The following is a 9470-nucleotide window of genomic DNA, read 5'->3' as shown; positions in this document are numbered from 1 at the left end:
TGTAGCAAGTGGTGGCTTACATAGTTAAGGAAGTGGTGGCTTTCATCAGGTAGTCGATTGGAGCGGGTGGTGGCTCACGTGCATTACAAGTGGGGGCCTGCGCACTGGTAGCAACCAGTGATTCATGTAAAAAGAATGATTTCTTAATAATTATAAGAAGAAGATGAATAGTTGTAAGGTGGTTTTTCTCTCGGAAGGGTTTCCACTAGAATCTCGGTGTCCTTGTATGCATTTATGAATTGATCTATTGTGATATGGATTTTACTGCTCGTGGTTCATGGTTGATAATGTAAATGTTATCTCTCTCTCTCTCTATCTCTATTTCTATATATATATATATAGATATATATTTATATATGCTGCTAATAATTGTATGGTCAAGTAACTCATGATTCAATGATTGGTAAAGAAAAGTGTACAAAGTTTTAATTGGTAATGAATTGAGTGAAACAATGATTCACCCCCCCTTCTCAGTATTTCTAACAATGGGTTAACACTGAGAAAAGGTTCTCAGGTTACTACTGCTATATATTGCAAATGTGTCAAACTCTGGAAGTAATACGTACAAAGATTAAAACAAAAATGTAAGAAATTCAATTACATCAAGTTGCACAAAACTTTCATAATAAATTACCAATTTAGAGAGAATAAATTATGTTATAAAAAAGAAAAAGCTAAATATAATCTGACAAGAAATCAATAACACAATACAAAATTGGTTCTCTTATGAGAAAATATTTAAAATAAATTTCATAGTTCCAATTCTGAATGTAAATGCATTGGTACAAATGTACATTATAAACATAGACAATATTAGTTTATGTGTGACCTAAAATAGGCTTAAATAGCTACAATTAAAGGTCAAAGAAGACATAAGAATTCAATTAAGGAAATCCTTAAGATGAAGATAAATTAAAGTTGGACCCGGAGTCCAAATATGGTAACAATCTACCCAAATCATTATTCTATGCATGGACATGTATAATTGAAGTTTTCAGCTAGATACAACCTAATTTCTCTGTTTTGAGGTAAGTCATGTAACAGATATCCAAGAATAAGAAAATAAATAAATCCTTGAGTACCTAGAAACATTTAGAAGCTAAAACCCTAAAGCTTGCTGCTTTTAAAGCTTTAGATATGTTAGGTACTGACCTGCGAGTAACAAAGTCAAAAACATTAAACTATGAAGAAGTAGAGAAAGGAAAATGATTAAGGGTTTTATGTAGAAACATGAATAAATGGTGTGCTCTATGAAATTTACCTAAGAAATAAGTTATAGCGGCCAAAAGGTTTAGCTTTGCGAAAAAATCCTAGATTTTTTAGTTCAGATAACCTTGAAAAGCAAGTAAAAGATAAAGGATGGAATACTCTACAATAAATCCCAAGTATATATGATCTTATCATTTATATGGTATTGATTTGTGTAGCTTGTGAAGTACTCCCACAACTATTGGGGTACTGGGTTTATGAGGAGTTGACCACAAAAGTGGTTTGTGGGCAGTGTACCCAAATCGCATGTTTTGTAACCAAAGTTGTGGCTGCGAAACCAAGTGAAGAAATGATATTGTATTCATTAAGAGCATGTGGTGCACCCTTGAAGGGCTAAGGGGCACCAAAATATTCAATGATGTGGCATTAGATGAATGAAAGAAATTTTTGTCTTATGATTTTATGGTGTTTAAGCAAATTGACTAGGCCATCTTAGACATATTTGATGACCCTTAGCGGCTAAGGGAAATCCACCATGAACACTGTTATCACTGAAAATTCTGATGCCAAAATAGCTCACACTAGCTTGAGGACAAAGTGTTTTGCAGCACATAAATCCTTTTGGCAGTTTCGCAGCGTAGCATGTTTTAGGTGATTTCGTAGCGCATAATTCATATTTTGCACTAGCTGCGCTATGAAATTGGGGATTTGTTCGAATCCATAGTCATTCTTTCCCAGCTGTCATCTTTATCAAAATCCATTGGGTTTGCATCAACAGTTGTCAGTTTATAAGGTTTTTTAGTACCCCAGCAGATGGTGTTTCATTAGGTTTATCTGGAGCACTCTTTCCTTGGAAGAAACCTTCAGTGGTAATCAGTGGAATTAATAAGGGATCAGACTGTGGAAGTTGCAGCAGTGATATTACATCATATAATATCATTTATTCTGGCACTGTTGCAAGTGCAAGGGAAGCTCTCATGTCAGGGGTTTCTTCTATTGAAATATCTTTGAATTGGGATAAAGATGAGAGCAGCGACAGTGATTTCAAGGAAGCAGTGGTCTCTGCAATGTCTAAACTTCTGCACTCAAATCTTTTGCAGGCATTAAGCTCGTTTGTAGATAAAGACAGAAGTAGTGCTGTCTGGTGACAGAATTGATGCATAAGGATCTTCGTAGCTTCATCAACGAATGGATGCAAAGTTAAACATTGCAGGATGGGTTGGTGAATAAATGGGTGGTCTCAGCTAGTTATACAACAGTGATGCACAGAATCAGCGTCAGGACTACAAATTTGCCCCTATTCCAAATACCTGTGAATCAGCTTCAGTCCTTGTCCCGTCAGTTCCTCATTGTGGTGAGGGTTGTGTCTGGGTAGCAAGCCTACTTGTTAGTTTTGGTATCTGGTGTATCCATAGGATATTGAATTTGTCTCTCATGGAGAGCAGACCGGAGCTCTGGGGAAAGTATACATACGTTTTGAACCGCCTTCAGGGCATTTTAGAACCAGCCTTTTCCAAGCCTCGCCTTGTGCTTCTCCCCTGTTTTTGTCTACAGATCCCTTTATTAAAAGATGCATATGGAAGAAAGATGGCCTTTTTGGATAGTACATTATCAAATGAGCCTTCTGCAACTTCTTTTCATAACTACTTTCATGGGAGGGCTATCAATAGTAAAAGACAGGGTACAAGTGCGAGCGCATTTTTAGAATTTGGAGTTTCTATGAAACCTTGAAAAACAAGTAGAAGAAGACTGGTCGACAGTTGCAGGTTTACTTGAGGAAATACAGAGTAGCATATTTTCAAAGAAACAAGTACTGATGAACTTGACAACTGATGAAAAGAATCTTGCAAATGCTGAGCAACATGTAGCAGATTTGCTCAGTGCTCTCCCTGAGACTAATACCTTGGAGATCCCTTCTTGGGACAATCGCCTTTCTCCAGTCAATGAAGCCCTTCTGATTCCAACTCAGGTTAATTATGTTGGAAAAGCAGCAAATATATATATGAAGCTGGTTATCGACTAAGTGGTAGTGTATGTGTCATCTCCAAGTACATTGGGAATACATGGTTGTGGGATCGTGTACGTGTCAATGGTGGTGCCTATGGAGGTTTTTGTGATTTTGACTCCCATTCAGGTGTATTCTCTTACTTGTCTCAGCGAGATCCAAATTTATTGAAGACTGTCGATATCTATGATGGAACTGTCGACTTTCTTCGAGAGTTAAAGTTAGACGACGATCGTTTAACAAAAGCCATAATCGGAACTATTAGTGATGTTGATGCATATCAGCTACCAGACGCAAGGGGATACAGCAGCTTGATGCGATACTTGTTGAGGGTCGCTGAGGAAGAAAGGGAGAAGAGGAGGGAAGAAATCTTGTCAATCAAATCGAAGGATTTCCATGAATTTGCTGATGCATTGGAAGCTGTGAAACAGAAAGGTGTTATGGTCGCAGTTGCATCTACTGATGATGTGGCACAAGGGCTGGAGTTATATTGACTGATGTCGTTAAAGATGAGTTTGCATTAAATAAAAACAAATGGAAGCGGGTTCTAAGCCGGTGCCTCCCATTGCAAAGAAGGTGAAGAGCCTTTTGTTTCATTGGAAGGTCAGGAGCAGCTTCATCGATTTATCTTCGTTATGGCAGTCACCCATATTTTTTACAGCTGCTTAACAATGGTGTTGGCAATTGTAAAGATTTACAAGTAGAGGGATCGGGTTTTACAGATTCAGGATTGATCGCCGTTGGTAAATGTTGCAGGCACCTTTTAGGTATTGATTTGGAAGGGTGCTCGAGAATAGCAGAGTCCGGGCATAAGAAGATTATGGAAGATTGCAGGGAACTGAGTCTGATAAATTTAAAAAACTGTAAATGTGTCGATGTCAAAGCTTTAGCTTAGATGGTTTTCTATAGGCCCTCCCTGAGAAAGCTCGTGCCTCCTTCATCATGTGTGTCCGAGGGACAGAAGGCACTGCTGTTGCGACATGGATACAAATTCTTCAGTTGCAGTAACAGTGAAGTGACATTCATAAACAGTTATCTCTGACCTAGAATTGGGCGTATCCCTGGAATTCAAATGTTTGCTAAGATGAAGGTTACCGTTTTGATAGTTGCCTTAACTGCTCTGAGTATGTTTTGCCAAGTATTTTATAGATACCCAAAGAGCTTATGTTATATTCAAATATCTCTGCAACTTATAACATCAATGCCATGGAATTAACATTCTGCAAAATATAGTTCTTTGCCTGGACACAGTAAACCTATTTGACAGCCCTGGTTCTAAATGTGAATGATGCAGTGATTTTTATTGAGTATGGTCTCAAGGAGAATGCAGAAATGCTGGTTGCTTCTTGCCTATAGTTTTTTCTCAGGGATCTTCTAAGGTCTTTACACCATCCACAGGTTGGAAGCTTATTATGTAAACCAGAAGGCAGGAAAAGAATGGAAATGATTGGGCATTCATCGTTTGCTTTATACTCGTTTTTAAGTCGAGTAGCCATGGAGGATGACATGAAGTCAGACACCACAGTGCAGTTTTTAGAAAGATTGAGAGAATGTGCTACTTCTCATAGGCAGAAAGCACTTGTATTGCATCAACTGGGTTGTGTGATGCTAGAAAGGCAGCAGTACAGGGAGCCGCAAAATTGGTTTGAAGATGCTGCTGAGGCAGGGCATGTGTATTCACTGGCTAGTGTGGCAAGAGTAAAGTTCAAGCAGGGTCATATACATTCTGCTTATTGCCCTGAGTAAAATAGAACCTGAATCATGCAGCGTGTGGTCTTAAATTGAAAGATTACAAGAAAGCAGTTAAATCATGTTCAAAGGTGTTAGAGTTTGAATCACAAAATATAAAAAGACAAATTGAAGATTTGCAGATGCAGCTAAGCCAGTAGGAAAGCTTCCCTTAAGGAAATCACACAGCAATTTTGAATAGCTTCAAGACGGTTAAAAAGGACATTCCAATATCAAAGAAGCTCAAGATAGTAAGATTTTGATGTTAAAGCTGTGTTTTGTGATTACACAGCAGTTTCGTAGCGCGCTACGAAACTGCTGTAGCTGCATGTTTCAGTTGAGCCAATCAATTATGATTGACAAATCAGCAAATATTTTTGAAAGGTGTTGTCTTCACACAGGTACATGGAAAAAGGTGACCAGCACATCAGGAACGTGGCAGCGTTCCATATTTCAAATCATTAAAAGCTAAAAAGACATGCTGCTGCATATTCGAAGTGATGGGGGACCAGAACCGAAAAGTAAGGGACATTCTCAACCAACACGGAGCAGATTAAAGCTTTCAGTATCCAAAGCCAACATGGGACATTAACTGCTCATCTCATGCCATCTCAGCCAAACAAAAGGGAAACCAGGTGTCAAAGCTGCAAGGAGGAATCATTCTACGAAGGAGATAGAGTTAGAGTTATAATTAAATTAGAACTCTTTAGAACTTCAGTTAGTGGTTATTGTATTAAATAGTTTGTTGCAAAGCAAGTAGGTGTCATTAGTGGCAGTCATCGAGCTCCCCTCATGCTGGAGGAGGAAGCTCCAAGTAGTTATAATTATGTTTCTATATATAGCTGAATGAGGAATGTAATTGAGGTTGGATATTTGAGAAAACAGAGTATTATTTTGGCTTGTGTAAAAACTCAGTTTCAGTAATACAATTTACTGCTTGTCTTCTCAGGATTCATACAGTGTTTCAATGCTCAAGATATGTGGTTTTGCTTTATCCTTAATGTTTTTACAGTTGTATAAATACACAATCACTCAGAATTCACTTATGCTGCTCTGATTTCCTGTGTGTATTTGTAAACTGAGGTTTTCTATGAGATGTTGTTTTGAGTATTTAAACATCACATGCCCTGACTTCTATGCATGAGCAGTGTTATAGTTTACTGAAGTATGATTAACTCCATAAGCCCAATGGAAGTCTTTGTAATGTCTGTCCAGCCAGCATGTTTGTTAAATTCACCTTACAAGAGTTAGCCATCTTATCAATAGTCAAAATCAATAACCTTTTGAGAGAGCCCTCTCAGGCTAGGGAGGCTAATCCTTAGTCAAAAGATTGGTCTGAAACAGTTACACAGAGTCTACCTGATCAGCAGCCCTTCAGTGCTTGATTTTGTGATAACAAACACTATAAATAGAAGACAAGGTTAAGCTCATTCACACCATCCAAGTGCATTTGATCAATAGTAAAGACTAATCTAAGGTGATGTAGACCTAGAGGAGCTCATCCAAAGTGAAGGAAGGCAGATCAAATTTCTACTTTCTTGTGTTTTGGAAAGGGCCGATTTAGGAGAGTTGTTTGCCAAGTTTTGTAAAGGGTTTTGAGCACATGCTTAGTATTACATATTTGTGATATGTACAAATATGTTATGTTCCTTGAAGGGGACTAAGACCCATGCAATAAGATTTTTAGGAGTGTCGTGAGGTCTGGAATATTCTTGTGGTAAAGCCACATGCCTTAAGGATCAAGTGCTAATATTTTAGGGACTTAAAGGGAGGTTACATAGGATTTTAAGGACTATGATTGGGCTGCAGTTAGGGCATATTACAAGAGTCCTAAAAAGGTATGATAATTTCAGACTTTGATGTGCTCAAGATTGAGTTCTCTCATGGTTGTGTAATGACATGAAATAGTTATGTGATTGGTTCTTTTATGTTGATCAATGCAAGGTGATGGTAGGTTTTTCCTAAGTGTTTTAGAGAACAATATTTGTGCCCTAGTAAAATGAACAAGGAGAACACTTGCCACTGTTAAGAGGGTAGTCCTTGAATCCTTAAGAACTAATAATTTTGGAGCAACAAAGATTAGTTAGTGGAATGTTTGTTCAAGCCCTAAGTTTTGGCATATTTGGAGGAGCCAAGTGATGGTTTGAGGGTAGATTTGTGGAAGCCTTTTTTCTATGATTTGTAGCAACATATAAGAGATAATAGGGAAGCTAGTTGAAGACCCTATGATTTGGAAATCTTGGAGGAGCACAAGAGCAGCTAGAGGTCAAATTTATATGAGCCTATGATCAATCATCTTGGAGTAGCAGAAAGTGTTTGAGAGAGGTAGATTGTCACTTGAAGATGCAAGCATTCTGAAGTTGCAGAAGTCTTGTGAGAAAAATAGGTGCCAAAGGACCTATTAGAAGTGTTCAAGGTATGTGGACCAAAATGGATGTGGAAGTGTTACATCAACAACTAAGTCAAGTGAACTTTATTCAAGGAAATATTGGTAGTTGTAAGTTGTTGACTCCAAGCCCTAGTTGTCCTTGTGTCATGGATGATTGTGAGGGCCATGATGCCTGGTATGGGAGCCCTATTTTTGTTGTATTAAAGGGTGTAATATAAAAAGCACTAGATTAATTCACTGTTGTATATTTTTTGTTGTGAAAATATATAACGTTGTGGTATTTCAATGTGTTTATGATCATTATTTTAGACATAGACTTGTAGCTAAGTTACCAAGGAAAAACAACATGGTATAAAAGATACTTTGAAGGGACAATTGAATCAGAGTGTGCACAATGTATAACTCAAGAGGGAGTTGGTTCCATTGTTATTGAAGCACTAAGAGTAATGATAGAGTTAGAGATTGGTATGCGATATGAGGATAAGTTGGATGGGTTTTCCAAATATAGTCCTTGGAAGGAAAGGATCAAGCTGGTCTTGATGGTGAAAAAGATATAGGATTTTGCCGATAAGGAGATCAAGAAACTGACTAAACATACAGAGTTGGAAGCGTATGAGGAGTTGGATATGAAGGTGAAGATGATCATCCTAGATGGTGTCAAAGATCACTTGATACCTCATCTTTCTGAGAAGAACACTGCCCATGATATGCGGAAATAACTTCAGTATCTATTCCAGAATAAGAATGAGAATTGAATGTTGGTATTGATAAACAAGTTGAATAATAACAAAATGAAAAATGGTGAAGGTGTGGCTCCATCTCTGACAACACATTTTGAAGTTTAAGATGAGCTTCCTACCATCAATGAATATGTTCTAGATTCTGAACTAGTGAGGACAATTTTGAAAGGGTTTACTGAGGAATGGAAGTCGTTTATCAAAGGGATTGTCACTCGTGAAAATTTTCCATATTGGAATAGGGTATGGTATTACTTCATCCAAGAGGAATTGGTTCGATGAGGACCTTCATAAGAAGAAGAATATTTCTGATCATAATGTGGCTCTTGAAAGGAGGATGAAGGGAAAGGAAAAGAAAGACTTCAACAAGCTAAAGTGTTATTGCTATGGAAAATATGGTCATTACTCAAGCAAGTATTCATGGAAGAAGATGGGAGATAATGAGAAGAAGAAGGAGAAGGAAGTAGTTAGTGTTGCTACATCTTCTAAGATATATGACTTCTTGAGAAGGCTAGAGCACAAAGATTTTTGTCTATTTTCTCATTTCTCTGAAGGTACCATCAATGAGACTACATGGTACTTGGACAATGGAGTGTCGAAGCATATGACAGGTTCACGTGAAGTTTTTGAGACTCTAACTGAATGGGACTCAAAGTTGCACATGGTGGTTGGCGATAAAAGTCAAAAAGTGATTAGAGGATCAGGTGTTGTGCCATTTAAGATGGATTTAGGTAGGCTACTATGAGTTCAAGATGTATTGTGGGTACCAGATCTTGGATACAATGTGTTTTATGTATCAGTGATTGAGACAAAGGGGTTTGAGGTTATTTACTAGGATGGGAAAGCAAGACTTGGGCTGAGAGACTCTAACTCTACTAGAGTTATCATTGGATTTAGGAAGCATGGTCTATACTGGTTGATGGGCAAGCCTATAGACCATGAGAAGAAGCAGGTTCATGAGACTCTAAGGGAGTCGAGTTTGAGTGGGAGTATGTAGGTTTGAAGGGAGAATATGCAACCCAAGAAGAGCGCATGGTCAGTTGGAATGAAGGGGACTTATAATGTCAAGAAGGAATCATGGTATGGCATCATGGTCTGTTAAAGAAGGAAGAAACAAGAAGCTTTTGGTGGCATAGACACTATCGAGATGAGTGTGGTTCATTCTATAGGGTATGTTACAGTGGTGAATGCCAGAGATTGGGATCGTGTCACCGACGAAGACTAGATACTTCTGAGTAGTGGAAGTACCTTCCTTATTAAGAGGGAGTTTTGATTTGTGTAGCTTGGGAGGCACTCCCACAATCCTTGGGGTACTAGGTTTGTGAGGAGATGACCCACAAAAGTGGTTTGTAGGTAGTGTACCCAAGTCATGGGTTTTGTACCCAAAGTTGTGGGCATGAAA

At 38.2% G+C, this 9470-nt stretch overlaps 1 pseudogene; it reads left to right on the top strand.

The window, feature by feature from the left end:
* Positions 1 to 3025: 3025 nt before the first annotated feature.
* On the top strand, positions 3026 to 3708 carry LOC149219404 (presequence protease 2, chloroplastic/mitochondrial pseudogene; annotated as a pseudogene).
* The last annotated feature ends 5762 nt before the right edge of the window (positions 3709 to 9470 follow it).

Source organism: Pinus tabuliformis, chromosome Q (genome assembly GCF_031772625.1).
Source record: "Pinus tabuliformis cultivar Carrire ecotype Pingquan chromosome Q, CPIR1, whole genome shotgun sequence".
Lineage (NCBI taxonomy): Eukaryota > Viridiplantae > Streptophyta > Pinopsida > Pinales > Pinaceae > Pinus > Pinus tabuliformis.
Note: the sequence above shows the minus strand (reverse complement) of the source record. Positions and strands in the feature narration are given on the sequence as shown.